This window comes from Eretmochelys imbricata, chromosome 7 (genome assembly GCF_965152235.1).
Source record: "Eretmochelys imbricata isolate rEreImb1 chromosome 7, rEreImb1.hap1, whole genome shotgun sequence".
Lineage (NCBI taxonomy): Eukaryota > Metazoa > Chordata > Testudines > Cheloniidae > Eretmochelys > Eretmochelys imbricata.
In genome coordinates, this window is record NC_135578.1 from 74,247,708 (window position 1) to 74,268,414 (window position 20,707).

Here is a 20,707-nt window from a genome sequence, read left to right on the forward strand (position 1 = left end):
TTTATCCCTCGCCTACCCAGTGATCCTGGGCCGTGACTGGCCAGACTTCGTCGAGGTGCTCCAATCCCTACCCACCAAAGAGGCGTTTGAGGGAGCCCCGCCTGAGAAGAAGACAGGACCTGACTTGAGCTCCAACCCTGGAGCTGACCCAGGTCCCACCCCGGGGCAGGATGGCCTGGAAATGGCTGGTCCCCCTCCTGACCTGGTGGACTTTAGCCGGGATCAAAGGGAGGACCCTACTCTCCGGTTTGCCTATGAGCAGCTGGCCTGGGTGGATGGTGAGGTCGTGGAAGCGCAGCGCACCACCCAATGGCCCAGGTTTGAACTCAACCATGAGCGGCTCTACCGCCTTGACCGAGACCCCCAGATCCAAGAGGTCCGGACCCAACTCGTGGTCCCCCGCATTCATGGTCGGGCTGTCCTGAAGCTTGCACATGACATCCCGACTGCCAGCCACTTAGGGCAGGAAAAAACTGTGGCCAGGGTCCTGGCCAGGTTCTTCTGGCCCGGCGTCCACCGTGAGGTGAAGGATTACTGTGTGTCGTGCCCAGACTGCCAACGTGCAGCCCCGGCAGGGGTACGGAAGGCCCCCCTGGTGCCTTTACCAGTCGTAGGTGTACCATTTGAGTGGGTAGCAATGGACCTGGTCGGGCCTTTTCCAAAAAGTAAGGCGGGCCATCAATACATCCTCGTCCTGATGGACTACGCCACCCGCTTCCCCGAGGCCGTCCCCTTAAGAAGTATAACCTCCTGCACTATCGCTGTGGAGCTCATGAAGATCTTCGCAAGGGTAGGCCTCCCACGGGAGATTCTCACTGATCAAGGGACCAATTTCACGTCTAAGCTGTTCCGTCAGGTATGTGCCCTATTGGGCATTAAGAAATTGCAGACCTCGGTCTACCATCCCAAGACTGACGGATTGGTTGAACGGTTTAACCAGACCCTGAAGGGAATGTTGCGGTGTTTCCCCATCCAGGACCTCCGCCAGTGGGACCAGCTGCTCCCTCCTTTACTACTGGCAATTCGAGAAGTCCCACAGGCATCCACGAAGTTCTCCCCGTTTGAGCTCCTCTATGGGCGGTGACCCCGCGGGGTGTTGGACCTCTTGAGGGAGACTTGGGAACACAACCCGTCCGCAACACAGGGTCTCTTGCAATACATCTTACAACTGCAGGGGTGGCTGGCACGGGCGGGCGAGCTCGCGCGGGAGAACTTAAATACATCCCAAAGAGCCCAGGAGCAACACTACAATCGGGGCACCCAGGCTCGATCATTTGGGCCAGGGGACCGAGTACTCCTTCTCCTCCCCTCAGAGGAATCAAAGCTTTTTGCCCGCTGGCAGGGTCCGTATGAGGTCCTCTGCCAGGTAGGGCCTGTCACCTACGAAATTCGGCAACCTGGTCGCCGTAAGGAAAAGCAGATTTATCATGTAAATCTCTTAAAACCCTGGCAGGACCAGGAAGGGCTCCTAGTTGCCACATATCCCCCCAAACCGGACCTGGGGCCCCAACCGCCCGAGAAGTCGGATAATGGTGAGCCCCAGCTAGCAGAGACACTCACAGTTGAGCAGCAAGAACAGGCACTCTGCTTAGCAAGGGCATTCCGCAAGACATTCACCATGAAACCCGGGTGGACTACGCTCACCTACCATGTGAACCCGGGGTGGTGGTCCGAGAGACAATCCGGCCATTGCCTAGGCGACTGTGGGAGGCCGTAGAGGAAGAAGTCCAGGCGATGTTGGATCTGGGTGTTATTGAGCGCTCCCAGAGCGAGTGGCGGAGCCCCGTCGTCCTCGTACCAAAGCCAGATGGGAGCCGGCGGTTTTGCATTGACTTCCGGAGGGTAAATGCCATTTCAAAATTTGACGCCTATCCGATGCCCTGCGTCGATGAGCTCCTCTACTGGCTCGGGGAGGCGTGTTATATCACCACTTTAGATCTCACCAAGGGGTACTGGCAGATCCCCTTGGATCCCAGGTCCAAGGAGAAGACCACTTTTGCCAGCCCTTCAGGGTTATACCATTTCACCCGGATGCCTTTCGGCCTACATGAGGCCCTGGCAACCTTCCAACGTTTGATGGACCAGGTGTTGCAACCACACACGAAGTACGCTGCGGCCTACCTGGACGATGTGGTCATCTATGGCAATAACTGGGAGGAGCATCTTAACCAAGTAGCGGCGGTCCTCCGGGACCTCCGCACAGCCGGGCTTATGGCCAATCCAAAAAAATGCCGAATCAGGTGGGAGTAAACCACTTACCTGGGGTACACCTTGGGCTGGGGACAGGTCCGCCCCCTCATCAGGAAAGTCCAAGCACTCCAGGAATGTCTGGTGCCGACCACGAAGTGGCAGGTGCGTCAATTCTTGGGCTTAGCCGGTTATTACTGGTGGTTTGTACCCCACTTCACAGGCATTACGTCCCCGCTAATGGAGCTCCTGACCAAGGACAGTCTCCGCCCGGTGCACTGGTCCAACGAGTGCGAGACGGCCTTTCTATCAAAGAACGGCTGTGTAGTGATCCAGTACTCTTCAGCCCTGACTTACATCGTGACTTTATCGTTCAGACTGATGCCTCAGGTGTGGGACTTGGGGCGGTCCTCTCACAGGAGGTGGACGGGGAGGAACACCCTATTGTTTACCTCAGCCGGAAGCTGTTCCCCAGAGAACAGAACTACTCCATCATGGAGAAAGAGGCCCTAGCAGTTAAATGGGTGGTCGATGCTCTCTGCTACTACCTCGGGGCCCCCTTTACACTGATTACGGACCACACACCCCTGAAGTGGCTTAATAAGATGAAGGACAATAATGCCAGGCTGATGCGGTGGTATCTAGCTCTGCAGCTGTATGCCTTCACGATTCACCATTGGGTGGGACGGGACAACGCCAATGCGGATTTCCTATCCCGCCTCGGAGAGGGTGAGGACGCCACCTCTGAGGATCGGGAGCTGGATTTGAGGGGTGGGGTATGTAGGGATCCAGGGTGGCTTCCCTCCGAACCAGAGGGTAAAGAGCCACACTCTCAGCCTGAGTGGGCGGGGCCAGACCAAGGACCGGAAGGGGGGGGTGGGACAGGAAGTACAAAGGGCGGGGCCCTTTGTCCAGTGAGGAGAGCACCAGGGAGGGAGACAGGCACAGCTGCTCCCTTGCTATCCTGCTGCTGACCCAGGGGAGGCCCTGGGCTAGGAGGAACCTGACCGGGAGGAAGGCCTGTGGGGACCAGGAGTGCCAGCCGCTGAGTACCCGGAGGACCTGGAGGGGCCCGGCTATAGCCCGGGCCAGTGTGAGTCCGACACAGAGGGGGAGCTGGAGCTGCCAGCAGCGGAATACCCGGACGAGCTGGAGGGACTGGAGAGACCCGCTTGAGAGACTGGATAGGAAGTAGCCCAGGGGCAGAACTGCACTGTGGGGTGGGTGTGTTTGGTCAGCGGGAGCGGATAGCCCCCGCTGACCCAGTGGCGGGACCTTCGCCTCCCGCCACTGTCAGGGTCCTGGGCTGGAACGCAGTGGAGTTGGGTGGGCCTGCGTTCCCCTACCCCGGCCAACCTGCCTTGGGTAGCACTGTGCGCTACAAACCCATACCAGCGCTCCCCTGCCTGAGGGGCGCGCTGCAGACTCCGGCCGGCACACCTTCCCCGCTAATTCCCCAGCGCCCGAAAGGTGTGACTAAGGCCTGCCAGTGGGACCATAGCAGTCCATTGTCCCCTAGGGGCTTGGAGGACCGACTGAAACCTGTCACATCCCCATTTCTCCATTGTTTGTCTGTATAATCTCTGTCTGTCTGGTTCTGTGATTGTTTCTGTCTGCTGTATAATTAATTTTGCTGGGTGTAAACTAATTAAGGTGGTGGGATATAATTGGTTAAATAATCATGTTACAATAGATTAGGATTGGTTAGTTAAATTTCAGTAAATGATTGGTTAAGGTATAGCTAAGCAGAACTCAAGTTTTACTATATAATCTGCAGTCAATCAGGAAGTGGGTGGGTGGGGGGAATGGGAACAGGGAATGTGGGTGGGGAAATTGTAATCATGTTTTGCTAAAGGGGGAAACGGGAACAGGGAATGGGGGTGGGGAAATTGGAATCATGTTTGACTAAGGGCAGGAATGGGAACAGGGACAGAGGCTCTGTGGTGTCAGAACTGGGAAGGGGGACACTAAGGAAGGAAACTGGAATCATGCTTGCTGGAAGTTCACCCCAATAAACATTGAATTATTTGCACCTTTGGACTTTGGGTATTGTTGCTCTCTGTTCATGCGAGAAGGACCAGGGAAGTAAGTGGGTGAAGGAACAAGCCCCCTAACAGTCACTTTTATTGTCAGTGCTCTAAAAAAACAGAGCAAGGTTGGGGGAACCAAAATTGAACCTTTTCTTATATATGGGTGTGATGGGGTATATACCCCATCCTGACTCTGAAAGGGTTAAAGTGAGCCTGGGAAGCCAATTAATGCTCCTGACTGCACTTGTAGAGTGGGCCAGCTCCAGTTAAAGATGACGCCATTTGGGGAAAGGAGCTTGGGTGATAACTATAAAGAAAGGAAGTCTGTAGGAGAAGAGTGATGTAGGGAGAAACTCTGTCGTCAGTCTCTTCGTAATAGGGAAACATGGAGATGCCACCAGGATGGAGAGAGCTATAGTGTTGAGAATCATAGAATCATAGAATATCAGGGTTGGAAGGGACCTCAGGAGGTCATCTAGTCCAACCCCCTGCTCAAAAGCAGGACCCATCCCCAATTAAATCATCCCAGCCAGGGCTTTGTCAAGCCTGACCTTAAAAACTTCTAAGGAAGGAGATTCTACCACCTCCCTAGGCAACGCATTCCAGTGTTTCACCACCCTCCTAGTGAAAAAGTTTTTCCTAATATCCAACCTAAACCTCCCACACTGCAACTTGAGACCATTACTCCTTGTCCTGTCCTCTTCTACCACTGAGAATAGTCTAGAACCATCCTCTCTGGAACCACCTCTCAGGTAGTTGAAAGCAGCTATCAAATCCCCCCTCATTCTTCTCTTCTGCAGACTAAACAATCCCAGTTTCCTCAGCCTGTCCTCATAAGTCATGTGTTCCAGACCCCTAATAATTTTTGTTGCCCTTCGCTGGACTCTTTCCAATTTATCCACATCCTTCTTGTAGTGTGGGGCCCAAAACTGGACACAGTACTCCAGATGAGGCCTCACCAATGTCGAATAGAGGGGGACGATCCCGTCCCTCGATCTGCTCGCTATGCCCCTACTTATACGTCCCAAAATGCCATTGGCCTTCTTGGCAACAAGGGCACACTGCTGACTCATATCCAGCTTCTCGTCCACTGTCACCCCTAGGTCCTTTTCCGCAGAACTACTGCCTAGCCATTCGGTCCCTAGTCTGTAGCTGTGCATTGGGTTCTTCCGTTCTAAGTGCAGGACCCTGCACTTATCCTTATTGAACCTCATCAGATTTCTTTTGGCCCAATCCTCCAATTTATCTAGGTCCCTCTGTATCCTATCCCCGTCCTCCAGCGTATCTACCACTCCTCCCCGTTTAGTGTCACCCGCAAATTTGCTGAGAGTGCAAATTGAGCCCTGATAACAGGGCAGGATCTGAATGTCTTAAGAGACATTCAGTTGAAGAACATAGAGGAGTGAGTCAAGTATGAGGAGGGCAGAAGTGGATTTACATTCATACTCCTAGTTTGGGGATTGTAGGGAAGAGCCCTGCGACTCCTGGCCCTGAAAGAAGGGTGAACTTCGAGAGGCTGTAGGCAAGGTCTGCCAACAGACTTGATAAGAACTTGTCCAGGGAGGTTGCAGCAAGGAGTCTGGCAGACTGAACCCTAATTACTTGGGCTGGGGTCCCTGGACTAGAACCCAGTGTAATGGAAGGGCTTGGGTTCCCCTTCTAGTCCCAGTATGAAGCCCCTGAGAAGGGGAGGTGGACTACTCGATGCCCTACGAAAAGGGTGTACGGACTACTGGGTCCAGAAATGAGGGCGGCAGACCAGATGGAAGGATCAGACATTTGTTTTTGTTAGACTTTCTGTTGTCTCAGCAGGGGAGGGACAAAAGTGTGACCATGACTGGAGGGGGGAGTGGTAAGAAGAAACATCACTTTGGGACAGGAGTGGCCATCATTCGGGCATGCTAAATGAAGAGGCCATTCTACACCACATTCAGCCATAAGCAGGTGGTCTAGTAGCAAGTCCACTCTTCCACACTAGGCAAACCTCATTAAACTTAATCGCTGACATTTTGGACTGTTTCTGAGCCTAGTGTGCAAATATTGCTTTAAGCCACATTTATACCCCTGAATTTGGGGCCAACCTGGTGTAATTTAGTGCAACTTCAATTTATGTTTGGCTGCTCTTGTTCCTAAGGGGCATTATCAGTTGTTGGGCATCACTTGGGCACAGGGAATCTGCAGTCATCCTTCCTTTTCCCCAGATATGCGCTGTGCAACAGGAACTGAAAGCGGGGGTGATGTGTGAGCTACCTGAGCATTTCTCCCTCTAAGGTGGTATATTTTGGTTAAAGCAATCAATGGGTTTGATTTTTCTAATGCAGAAAAGTCACAGATTATAAATGGTTTCCATCTTTGAACGATCTCTGAGTTTTCTTTGAGCTGCCAGATTAGATGTCAGTTGTGCTCACGTAATTGCTGTTCTGAAACTCTGACTGGCAAAGAGTCCTGTGGCACCTTATAGACTAACAGATGTATTGGAGCATGAGCTTTCATGCGTGAATACCCATTCATCAGATGCATGTAGTAGAAATTTCCAGAGGCAGGTATAAATATGCACGCAAGAATCAGGCTAGGGATAAGGAGGTTAGTTCAATCAGGGAGAATGAGGCCCTCTTCTAGCAGTTGAGGTGTGAACACCAAGGGAGAAGAAGCTGCTTTTGTAGTTGGCTAGCCATTCACAGTCTTTGTTTAATCCTGAGCAGATGGTGTCAAATTTGCAAATGAACTGAAGCTCAGCAGTTTCTCTTTGAAGTCTGGTCCTGAAGTTTTTTTGCTGCAGGATGGCTACCTTTAAATCTGCTATCGTGTGTCCAGGGAGGTTGAAGTGTCCTCCTATAGGTTTTTGTCTATTGCCATTCCTAATATCTGATATGTGTCCATTTATCCTTTTATGTAGGGACTGTCCAGTTTGGCTGATGTACATAGCAGAGGGGCACTGCTGGCGTTGATGGTGCATATTATATTGGTGGACGTGCAGGTGAATGAACTGGTGATGGTATGGCTGATCTGGTTAGGTCCTGTGATAGTTTCGCTGGTGTAGATATTTGGGCAGAGGTGGCATTGATGGATTGGTTGCATGGATTGGTTCCTGAGTTAGAGTTACTATGGTGCGGTGTGTAGTTGCTGGTGAGAATATGCTTCAGGTTGGCGGGTTGTCTGTGGGCGAGGACTGGCCTGCCTCCCAAGGCCTGTGACAGTGAGGGATCGTTGTCCAGGATGGGTTGTACATCACTGATGATGCATTGGAGAGGTTTTAGCTGAGGACTGTATGTGATGGCCAGTGGAGTTCTGTTGGTTTCTTTCTTGGGCTTGTCTTGCAGCGGGAGGCTTCTGGGTACACGTCTGACTCTGTTGATCTGTTTCCTTATTTCCTCATGAGGGTATCGTAGTTTTGAGAATGCTTGGTGAATTTCTTGTAGGTGTTGTTCTCTGTCTGAGGGTTTGGAGCAAATGCGGTTGTACCTCAGCGCTTGGCTGTAGACAATGGATCGTGTAGTTCCCCTTCTAACTAACACAGCTACCCCTCTGATACTTGAAACTCTGATGTTTTCTGTAGGTCATGCCACAACTTTTTCCCAGTCACTTTAATGCAACTACAAACAAATTGGAGCAGGAAATAGGCAAGCTATGTCTGAGTCTGTGGACCCAATTCTTCCTTTACCCACCCCCATATAGTGCCTTTGATTTTTGACATAGTAAACCAGTGTAATGAGAGGAAAATCAGGTCTTAGGTACTCAATCAGGTCGAGACAATTTAAAATACCTCTTTTTCTTGGCCTAATTCTACTCTCAGGCCTGGTCTACACTGGGGAGGGGGGGCGAGCTAAGTTGGTCTAAGTTACGCAACTTCAGCTTCGAAAATAGCGTAGCTGAAGTCAATGTTCTTAGAGCTACTTACTATGCTGTCTTCACTGCGGTAGGTTGACTGCTGATGATCCCCTGTTGACTCTGCCTATGCTTTTCGCTTTGGTGGAGTACCAGAGTCCATAGGCGCCGACTCTGTGGGTGCTCCGGGGATGGAGCACCCCCAGGGAAAAATTGGTGGGTGCTCTGCACCCACTGGCAGCCAAGCTCCCCATCCTGCCCCCCTGCAGCTCACCTCACCTCCGCCTCCTCCCCTGAGGGCTCTGCATCCCCGCTTCTCCTCCCAGCACTTGCTGCAATGAAACAGCTGTTTCGCAGCATAACAAGCTTGGGGAAGAGGCGGGACTGGGGCGGGGATTTGGGGAAGGGGTTGGAATGGGGGCAGGGCAGGGGTGGAGCTGGGGCAAGGCTGGGGGCAAGGGGGGATCAAGCACCCACCGGCACCAGCAGAAGTCGGCGCCTATGCCGGAATCGACGGAAGAGTGCTCGGTGGTCGATTTATCTCATCTTCATTAGACGTGATAAATCGACCCCTGCTGGATTACTCGCTCTGGAGGTAAGTGAAGACATGCCCTCACTCATGTCTACACTTACCTCCAGAGCGATCGATCCAGCAAGGGTTGATTTATCGCGTCTAGTGAAGATGCAATAAATCGACCGCCGAGTGCTCTCCCGTCAACTCCAGTACTCCACCGGAATGAGAGGCGCAGGTGGAGTCAACAGGGGAGTGTCAGCATTTGATTTACCACAGTGAAGACACCACGGTAAGTAGCTCTAAGTACGTTGACTTAAGCTACTTTATTCACGTAGCTGAAGTTGAGTAACTTAGACCGATTCTCCCCAACCCCAGTGTAGACCAGGCCGTTGTATCAAAGTAACTCCAGTGACTTCAGTTTTCACTGATGTGAAACATTTTAATAGGAAATGCAGCCAACAGCAATGAGCTGTAAAAAAAGGGGAATTCCAAGTCTTTAATTTTGAGCTGAATATTTCACACAGCTTTAAAGAAGGAAACAAGTACTTAACTAATACGGACCCTTGAGGGAGTGTATGCCTTGCTCCTCATTGTAGGTATCTTATCCTAATTGTTGCTAGTGACATTTTTATTCTCGGTGTTCTAGTTATTTTATGAATGCAAAGAGCAAAGTTTGCCACTTTTAACCTTCGGCTCTGTATAGTAATTTAGGAGTAGTACAGGTAGGTTTTTTTCTTTTGCCAATTGATTATCAAGCTTGAATGGTTATTCAGTCTTCTTGCAAGCTTAATCTACAACTCTGAGACTGCCAATTACAGCAGATGCATACTTTGTCAATTATCTCAAGAGCAAATAGAAACGGGAAGCGATCAGTCTGTTGTGGGTTTGCCTGCACTGAGGCTCAGGAGGCCCTTTAAATCATTTAATCAAGCTTCATGGAAGAGCCAAAAAAACAGGCCCTTACTCAAAGTCATAACAAGCTTCTTTCTTTGCTGTTCTACCTCCCTATTACCAGATTTTTTTTTTGTCTTTTAAATAACTTTAACATACTAATGGCTTTTTTCAAAATGATTACTGTTCCCATAATGTTACAGGGACATGTGACTGGACTGAACAGCAAGGGCCTGCTCTTATTGAACTCAGTGGGAGTCTTTCCACTAAAGTTAACCAGAGTTGGATTAAGGCCCAAAAGCACTATATGTTGTATGTGTGCACAGACACACATTGTATATTTAAAATATACTGTGTGTGGTCTCCTTGAGGAAATCCTATTCTTTAAGTAAATTAATAAAGATTTCCAAAATAAGTCTAAGATGCTAGTTAAGAAAGAAACAGAGAAATTTAGCCCAGGCAGTGTTATGTTAACTAGCAGCTGAATTACCTGACCTAATAAAGGTGTTATATAAATATGAGATCCAAGACATATTTCTATTTGCATCTCTGTTCATCAAGAATCAGTTGATACACTTTATTTAAAACCATGTCTTGCACAGAGGAAAGTGGAATTATAAAGCAGGGAAAAAAATAATCATGAGCACTTATAAAATTGGTCCTCATTTAGTGGGAGGAGGGATTCTTCTACCCAAACAGACATTTTCTACCTGATACGATGTGATGGGGGTGTTCACCCCACATGGGCGTGAAATGTATTAAGAAGCAGTGGAGGTGAATCCTCCAAGTGGCCTAGAGAGACTGAATGGAGCAGCCAATCAAGGCCCAGTGGGCTAGTACAAAAGAAGCTGTAGAGCAGAGCAGGGGTTAGTTGCTGAGGGGAATTCAAGGAGTGAGGACTGTGTTCCTAGTAGGCTGCACGAAGGGTAGCACCTTGTCCAGAACAATTGATGGCAGGGCCCATGGGAACAAGAGGGAATTTCTGGCCAGCTGCTGGGACTTGCTAGCTGAATGCCCTGAGGTCAGAATGAAGAAGTTACTGGGCTCAATTTAGTTGAAGAACTGCAGCAGGAGGCTGCTATCTACAGGGTCCCTGAGTTGGGACCCAAGTAGTGGGTGGGCCCAGGTTTCCCTCACCCCCACACCTCTTTTAACCACTGGGGAAGTGGCTGTAATGATGGACTGTACCTGGGAAGGGGGATATACAGATCATAACTCGGCCAGAGGGCTGAGTCATGAAGAGGATGCTATGATTTTTGGACTGAGGAGGGTCTGTGGGTGGAGACAATGACAGGAGAGGCACCACTTGGAGAAGGCACACTGGCTGGTGGAGGAAATCTCTGTGATGGCCAGCAGGAGGCGCCGCTGTTGTGAGTGGCCACCATCATAGATGGAAACTGAAATCCACACTTTTAAATGCAACACAATGTAAAGTATCTAAAAGCAAGAATCTGTCTCTTTTTAATGACCTTGGCTCCCAGCTGGAGGATTAGTTTTCACTGACAATGGGAGGCTACCTTTATACAGAAAAGAAGCAGCTTACCATAGAAAACAACCTTGTTTTGCAGGACAGGAGGTGGGAGTTCTTATGGGCAAGCTAGCTGGGAATCTTAAAAAAATAGTATCAGATATAAGGAGCTGGTAAAGAATACAGCTTTAAATGTCAGATTACAAGTGGGTGTGAAGAGTGGAATCCCAATACATTTGACAACAGCAATGTTTTATCATAAAGACAATAATATGATGTTAATTAAGGTATTCTCACGTCTAAAAATGCTAGCTAGCATATCATATGCCACCCATACATACGTGCCATAAATCCTCTCTCCGAAAGTCTTAACATTTGACTTGGAGTTCTTGGATTGTCTGCTACCTTAAATTTGCCAACAGCCAATGGGAACCCTTGTTAGTAACTGTGTAGGATTTCTAGGGCTTTATTTATGCTAGGTTTCATATGAGAGAGAGAGAGAGAATCTCTTGCAGCATTCACAGACAATTTAGGAGTTCCCCCAGCTTTCACTGGAAGGTGACAAAAGAAGGAATTGGTGGCATTGAATCCAGGTACAGCAGCTAAGCAACAAAAGCACATACATCACACACTTAGGATATGTCTACAATGGAGTTGGAGGTGTAATTTCCAACTTGAGGAGACATAGCTACACTCTCTGTGATCAAGCTAGTATGCTGAAAATAGAGGTGTAGCCATGGCAGTGTGAGCAGCAGGAATGTGCTAGCTGCCCCAAGTAAGTTGTCTCAGATGGAAACAAACTTGAAGCTGCTAGCCTCACCTGCCACTACTGCTGCTGTGTCTACACTTCTATTTTTAGTGTGCTAGCTCAATGAGCGCTAGTGTGGTTATGTCTACCTAAGCTGGAAACTCAACCTTCCAGCTCCAGTGTAGACAAACCTCTTAGGTTATATGTGGCTAATGTGAAGTAGACAAGTAAAGTCTGTGGTGGTACTTGCTCCATTGTCATCTCGGCTGAACTCCTCATCCATGACATCATCTCCTTTTGCTCTGACAATTACAACTCCTTTTACTTTGCTTCCCCCAAGTTCCAGCTCTCCAGCATTCCTACTGCCTTCTCGAACACATTAGGAAGCCTGACAGTGTTGCGTCAATCTCCAAACACCTTTACTAGACATCTTTTCAGAACCTAGTTGAAAATTGTCCTCCATCGTCATAAAACCCTCAAACTTACCCCATTGTAGAACATAATTGTTTAATCTAGAGCAGCCCTTCGTTCTGTGCCATCATACAGTCTCACCACAATCAATGTAACAGAATTCTCTTTGGTAATGTAATTCCCTGGAGTGTGTGTTAAGCCTTCTCCCATTTCTCTTCCAGGTGCTCAGTATCACCACTATTTTGAGCAGCTTCTTCCCTCCCATCTTCCAGGTCTCTGCTGGCTCTTGATTGCTGATGACAGCTTAGAGATCTCTCTCTCTGGATGCTGATCTCTGTATTCAGAGTCTCAGAGATGTACATACTCCCTTTCTGGGGAATGAGAAGTTAGCAGGGAATCTCTGAGGCACACTGTCTCTGTTCCTGTTTCCAAACTTAAAACTCTTTCTTTACAATCTGTCACCTCTTCCGCAGTTGACTAAATGTGGGCTGTTTTGCTCTGGCTTGTAAGTGGTCCAGCAGACTATTTGTTGATCCCATGAAGAATCATCATAGAATCATAGGACTGGAAGGAACCTTGAGAGGTCTTATAGTCCAGTCCCCTGCACTTATGGCAGGACTCAGTATTATCTAAACAATCCCTGACAGTTGTTTGTCTAACCTGCTCTTAAAAATCTCCAATGATGGAGATTCCACAACCTCCCTAGGAAATTTCCTTAACTATACTGATATTAGGAAGGTTTTCCTAACATAGATTCATAGATATTTAGGTCAGAAGGGACCATTATGATCATCTAGTCTGACCTCCTGCACAATGCAGGCCACAGAATTTCACCCACCACTCCTACAAAAAATACCTCACACCTATATCTGTGCTATTCAAGTCCTCCAATCGTAGTTTAAAGACTTCAAGGAGCAGAGAATCCTCCAGCAAGTGACCCGTGCCCCATGCTACAGAGGAAGGCGAAAAACCTCCAGGGCCTCTTCCAATCTGCCCTGGAGGAAAATTCCTTCCCGACCCCAAATATGGCAATCAGCTAAACCCTGAGCATATGGGCAAGATTCATCAGCCAGATGCTACAGAAAATTATTTCCTGGGGAACTTGGAGCTCACCCCATCTAATAGCCCATCACAGGCCATTGGGCCTATTTACCATGAATATTTAATTACCAAAACCATGTTATCCCATCATACTATCTCCTCCATAAACTTATCGAGTTTAACATCCAACCTAAACTGTCCTTTCTGTAATTTAGGACATAGCTTTTTGTCCTAACCTCTGAGGTTAGCAAGAACAATTTCCCCTCCCTCCACTTTGAAACAACCTTTTATGTATTTGAAAACACTTATCATGTCCCCCTCGCCCCCCATCAGTCTTCTCCAGACTAAACAAACCCAATTTTTTCACTTTGCCCTCAAAGGTCATGTTTTCTAGACCTTTAATCATTTTTGTTGCTTTTTCTCTGGACTTTGTCCAATCTGTACATGTTTCCTGAAATGTGGTGCCCAGAACTGGACACAATACTCCAGTTGAGGCCTAATCAGCACAGAGTAGAGTGGAAGAATTCATGTCGTCATTACAACAGTACTCCCACTAATACATCCCAGAACAACGATTGCTTTTTTTGTAACAGTGCTACACTGACTCATATTTAGAGGTTTCCCCTCCACCCTCTCCTGCTGGTAATAGCTCACCTTACCTGATCACTCTCATTACAATGTGTATGGTAACACCCATTGTTTCATGTTCTCTGTGTATATAAATCTCCCCACTGTATTTTCCACTGAATGCATCCAATGAAGTGAGTTGTAGCTCACAAAAGCTTATGCTCAAATAAATTTGTTAGTCTCTAAGGTGCCACAAGTCCTCCTTTTCTTTTTGAGGATACAGACTAACACGGCTGCTACTCTGAAACCTGTCAATTTAGCTTGTGATCCACTATGATCCCCAGATCCCTTTCCACAGTAGTCCTTCTTAGGCAGTCATTTCCCATTTTGTATGTGTGCAACTGATGTTTCCTTCCTAAGTGGAATACTTTGCATTTGTCCTCATTGAATTTTATCCTATTTACTTCAGACCATTTCTCTAGTTTGTCCAGATCATTTTGAATTTTAATCTTATCTTCCAAAGCACTTGCAACCTCTCCCTGCATGGTATTGTCCACAAACTTTATGGGTGTTGTCACAAAGTCAGGTGGGACGGCTGCAAGAGGGTACTGGGAGTCTGATATATTAGCCCTAGAACATTAAAGGCCCTTTTTCCTACAAGCTGAGAAGGGGTTACCTCAGGTCAATTAGGGACACCTGAATGCAATTAAGGGCTGCCTGTGGCCTTTAAAAATCTCCTCCTCTGGGGGTGTGTGTGTGTGAGTGAGGCAGGCTGCTGCCAGGCTAGTGGCAGCAGGGAAATAAACTGCTCCAGGGTGAGAGGCTGTGCCCCTTCCCATAGGGGAGACAGCTAAACCTGAGTGCCAGCTAGGGGAAGGACTGATCCCAGGGCAACCAACAGGACAACACCTTGCCCCAGAGCAAGCAAGAGGTACCCCCCTGGGTTTTTGTTTATGAGACTGGTTCTTTTTTGTATGGTGGAGGATCACCCCTTAGGCTGATCCTCAGGCCTACCCTGAAAATACGACCAAGGGACCACAGAAGGAGGAAGGCAAACCCTGCCTGAGGGGGGCTGATTACCCCACGCCCACCATCAGCAGAGGGGAAAGCACAAAGGCTGGCAAGAAAAAAGAGGTGCCTTGCCACAGTGTACTTTCTATGCTATTATATAAATCTTTGATGAACATGTTGAACAGAACCGGACCCAGAACTAATCCCTTGATATATCCTTCCAGTCTGACTGTGAGCCACTGATAACTTCTCTCTGGGAATGGTTTTCCAACCAGTTATGCATCCACCTTATAGTAGCTCCATCTAGGTTGTATTTCCTTAGTTTGTTTATGAATCCTCACTATTGGCACCAGTCGGGGTTTTAATTGATTGTCCCCACGCCTGACTCAAAGCATGCTGGGAATGGGTCAGAGGGCTTTGGTAGCCATCTGACTTATAGGTGTTTGAATAGAGCCCCCAGAGGAAATTCCCAAGTGGGTGTTACAGTAATTCCTGCCCCTGGAACAGGCTTGTACTGTTAAATACTGTTGATTCTCTAGCTAATTTGAAATTTCATCATGGAAAATATTTTTTGTTGGGCTTCTTAATTCTCTGTCTCTAGAGAGAACTGTAACTCTAGTTAAATGTCTTAGAACATAGACTGGATGAAAGATGATATACAACATAAATCTGCAGTGTACTGTACTATCTGATCCAATGACACACACATGGAGGGTAAAAACTTGGTTTCTTTAACTTGTTTATTGAGCAGTCAGTAAGGTCTGGTGAAAAGCTGGCAGTGTTGTAACTATAAAACCTAGTTGAGGGAGGAAAAGAGCATTTTGGATTCTTTTGGCTTGGTTTACAAACTCAAGTGACATCTCCCAAGCCCACAAAAGCTGCTTTTGATTGAAATCCAAACAGAAGGGGGCTGGAAAAGACTAGCTCTATTAAGCTGTTGTTGCAGAAGAGCCTTCATTAATATTCTGCACTTGTTTTATACAGAACAATGAGCCAGCCTGGTCACTAATATTGCTCCTTCTATTCTATGGGATTCTAAGACTGCCCCAACCACAGAGCTGAGGATTCCCCTGATATGGGGACATACTGAGATGACACAAAGCCATGTCATGGGCTAGGGAAGTATGGGAGCGTTGGTGGCTGTTTACATTTTAACTGTCGAAATCTAGATTTATGGGTTTGGGTTTGTTAATTGTGAGATTTTCGGCGAGTGCTCATGTGACGTGCCAGGGTGAGAGACCTGGACATTGAAGTCATCTGTCCCATAGCAGAGGTACAGAAGACGCAGCAGCAGAGAGCAATTCAATGCTTGCTCAGATCCTTAGCTGGGGAGAATGGCTTAACTCTGGTGTAACATCAGATACTTCAGTGGAGCTACTTTGACTTACACCAGCTGAGGATCTGAACCACTGCCTTTTCAATGCACCTTGGCACTGGCCCACAGACACTGTCTCTCTCTTATCTGTATGAGTCCATTTTGGGGCAGTCAGTGAATAACTCCTAAATAATCATCATTTAGCAGAGAAAGGATAGGCTCCATGTCCCATTCTTGGTCTTTCTGCTTCCCAGGGTGTCAACTGTGATTTTTTTTTAATTATGTAAACACTTGTTGACTGGGATGACCAGATTCATTTCACATGCATCAAAGCCTAGATCTTTTGAAGGATTTCTAGACATGCCCATGTAGCAGATGTGTTTGAAGGACAGTAGAAGAATAGAAGATTGCTTGGTGAGGGAAAACATATCTGCACGCATTTGCTAAAGGCCATGCTCTCCCCGGTGTAAATCAGTTAACTCAATGGAGATATCCTGATCTACAAAGCTGAGGATCTGGCTGTGTCTGTACCCTTTCTAGTCCTTTTTCAGAACCATGAGGGTGACTGGTTTTCATTCAAAAGAAGATTTGGGAAGCCGCTCTTTGTGCAATTATAGGTATTTGCACATCAATTAGTGTATTCGCACACAATTAGTAGTTGTGCAACAAGTGCTCGCTCATCGATCTTTGTTCCTGTAGGCTTTGTGCATTTGGAACTGAGGGTGTTGGGACAGAAGGAGGAAACAAAAGAGGTTTTTAAAGGCAATTTCTTTCACAAACATGAACATCGGCAGCATGAGGAAGAGAGGAGACAGAGAGAAAAATGGTTGAGCAGTAGGACTATCACTTCTCCGGATCCACACTCTCAATATGTCCCTTCCCTCAGAATGCAGGGCAAGGTGTCTATAGAGCGACCAGATAATGTATTAGAAGGACGAACACCGAGAGTCAACCACTCTATCCGTGACACGGGGCCAGACATTGTTCAACATCAAAGAACTGATGGTAATGGGAGGGTCATCTGCCCCCCTGCCTTTGTCAGGTAGAAATGAGGGGTCAAAACAAGCAACATCAGTTAAAGTGACAGTGATAACAGCAACAAGTATGTGCTATGAATGTGAGGGGTACACTGAATGTGAGATCAGTTAGACAGTCATTACATCTTAGCTATTTTTCTCTTCCTCTCCCTCCTTTGGGGAGAAGGAAGGAACCCAGCTATCTTAAAATCTAGGATACACATCACTTGAAGGCAAAAACGCTCTTTCTTGTGCAAAAGAGAAAGTAAACATTTAAAATGTCCTTAAAATTTCCTACATCTTATCACTTGCTATCTCCCTCCTACCTAGAGAACTTCCTACTTCCCCTCTCAATACCCATTGATTTCTTCAGTTGCTGCTCCTGTTTATAAACATTTGGTTGTCCAATGGGGAACAGAACCATACCAGGTGACCAAATATCATATCCTTGAAAGAGCATCCACTACAGGCAGTTTGAAAAAATCCCATAAATTCAAATGCTTTTGTAAATACAATATGTTGAACAGAAGATGAAGTTTAATCTAAATCTGAGAACCTTTAATGAATCTAGAGATGTGCATTGGTTTTTTTTGTTCTAGGGTTGCTTGTGGGTGTTGAGCTGTGCCTACTGGTTAGTTACTGTAGGGTTATTTATGAATTTTCACATTGCTCTTAAATAAGAGTAAAAAGAATTGACTCATTTTGAAAAACCAAGCATTTACACATAATTAATATCCAGGAAAATCACGATCAAAATCAAATCTCAAAGAGAGTTGCAGTACAGGACTTTGCGAGGCTATATAAGAAAATGGCCCTGGTAAATCACATTTTAGGTCTACCAAGCTTGTCACATCCCTTTTTAATAAACAAGTGATTAAAAAAATAAAAATAAAGCCAGGTGTTTGTACCCAAATTTTCCCAGGCAATTGTTGTGTTAAATCATCATTGAAAGGTATGTATTTGTCCTTACTTGTAGGTAAAGTAGAGCTGAAACCTTTCTTGTCTGTTTGGCATCATTATCCTTTTACACACAGCTAAATGCCAGCCATAAATATTATCCATTGCTAGTAATTATTCATGTCGCATACCAACTTCAAAACACTGAAACTGCAGCTTCAGCCTCATGTACAATTAAAAAAAAAGAGAGGATTTAGAATCAGAGGAAGGTGCTTCCTCATCCCTCTGTCTGCTTTTTTAAGCAAAAGCATCAGGTAGGTAACAACCCTTGACAGACAGGAACATATCAAGATAGATTACCAAATATTTACAGAGTAGCTGAAGTAGAACAGGAACTTCATTTTTAAAATGTTATAGTAATGCTCCATCACACAGATCTCACTCCTGTGGAATATTAATTAATAAAGCTATTGTTTGTTAAATAGAAAAGGTAGATAAAGGTATATTTGTGGTTTTAATTTACAAATAAAACCTGAACTTGTTTTTGCAGATGATACACAACTTGGCATGTTTAGCACTCATAGTTAAGGTTCTGCTTAACTCAGGAAGGTCAGCTGATAGAAAAACTGTGGTTTGCAGAGCAACCTTGTTAGTAGTGCCATTATCTGCTGGCATCATAGTACATGAGAGATGAACAGACATGATATTTTGTATTTATAAAGAACCTCTCGTCCCACAGAATTCCCCAGTTAATCAGACAGCACTAGTGAAATTCTACCACATCTGAGGTGGAGGCCAACAGACAAGCAGAAAACTCGTGTACCACATTGTTTAACATACCACATGCTGGGTGATAATATGAAAGGACTCCATGCTTTTAAAACTAAAGTTGCTCTTAAAAGAACTATTTATAGAAGTGCTGAAGCTGCTACTAACATTCCAGCCACATGCATGCAGACTATCTGTTCAACTTAGCCATCTTAATAGGAGATTCTCTTGTTTCTGGGGCTTGTCCCAGTGTGCCTCTTGGTTTTAAAAACAATGGTGTTTTGCCCTGTTCTTCATAAATGCTTGAATTCTGGTCACCTAAAGGAGCTGAGAATGACAGCAGAGTGGTTTAGTAGAGATGCACCTGAAGGACCTCTCCTTAGCTTGCATCCCCTCCTTCCCCATCGCCCAACAGCCCTCCTTGGCATAGACAATTTAAGGGATTGTATTAAGAAAGTAAGAAAATACTGACAGGTTTCAGAGTAGCAGCCATGTTAGTCTGTATCCGCAAAAAGAACAGGAGTATTGTGGCACCTTAGACTAACAAATTTATTAGAGCATTAGCTTTCGTGGGCTACAGTCCACTTCATCAGATGCATAGAATAGAACATATAGTAAGAAACACACACACACACACACACACACACACAGAAGGTGGAAGTTGCCATACAAACTGTAAGAGGCTAATTAAGTTGAGCTATTATCAGCAGGAGAAAAAAACCTTTTGTAGTGATAATCAAGACGGCTCATTTCGACAGTTGACAAGAAGGTGTGAGGGTACTTAACATAGGGAAAGAGATTCAATATGTGTAATGACCCAGCCACTCCCAGTCTCTGTTAATGGTATCTAGTTTGCATATTAATTCAAGCTCAGCAGCATATTAATTCTCGTTGGAGCCTGTTGTTGAAGCTTTTCTGTTGCAAAATTGCCACCCTTAAATCTTTTACTGAGTGGCCAGAGAGGTTGAAGTGTTCTCCTACTGGTTTTGGAATGTTATGATTCCTGATGTCAGATTTGTGTCCATTTATTCTTTTGTGTAGAGACTGTCTGGTTTGGCCAATGTACATGGCAGAGGGGCATTGCTGGCACATGATGACATATATCACATTGGTAGATGTGCAGGTGAACGAGCCCCTGATGGCGTGGCTAACATGATTGGTGTCACTTGAATAAATATGTGGACAGAGTTGGCATCGGGCTTTGTTGCATGGATAGGTTCCTGGGTTAGTGTTTTTGTTGTGTGGTACGTGGTTGCTGGTGAGTATTTGCTTCAGGTTGGGGGCTGTCTGTAAGTGAGAACTGGCCTGTCTCCCAAGATCTGTGAGAGCGAGGGATCACTTTTCAGAATAGGTTGTAAATCTTTGATGTGCTGGAGAGGTTTTAGTTGGGGGCTGAAAGTGACAGCTAGTGGCGTTCTGTTATTTTCTTTGTTGGGCCTGTCCTGTAGTAGGTGATTTCTGGGTACTCTTCTGGCTCTGTCAATCTGTTTTTTCACTTCAGCAGGTGGGTATTGTTTTTTAAGAATGCTTGATAGAGATCTTGTAGGTGTTTGTCTCTGTCTGAGGGATACTGAGCACGGAACAGACACATGTTTATCTCCCCTTATTAAAAGTGGACAAATTTACTCATGGTACAAAAAGACAAGTAATATTCATCAGCTGTTTTATTATTAACTCCAACTCCTCCAAATTTCTGTGCCCCTCAACATGTTGCATGTTTCCATCTTTCCTTCCATTTCGGAAAGCCCACCGCTTTATCTGACCTTTGTAGGTTAGCCTTAATTTTACAGCCCCTGAACCAGCAAAGCACTTAAGTACGTGCTTCACTGTATGTCCATGAATACTTCCAATTAGATCAATAGGACTGTTCACATGCTTTTGAGGTCTCACTTGAAAGACACTTCCCCCACCACACACATACAGTGAACTCAACTTATCTGGATTGGGAAGAGTTGACCCTGGTGGAAATTGAATCTGTTATTTCAAGGAGTCTGCCTATTTCTAACCTGATCCCTCTG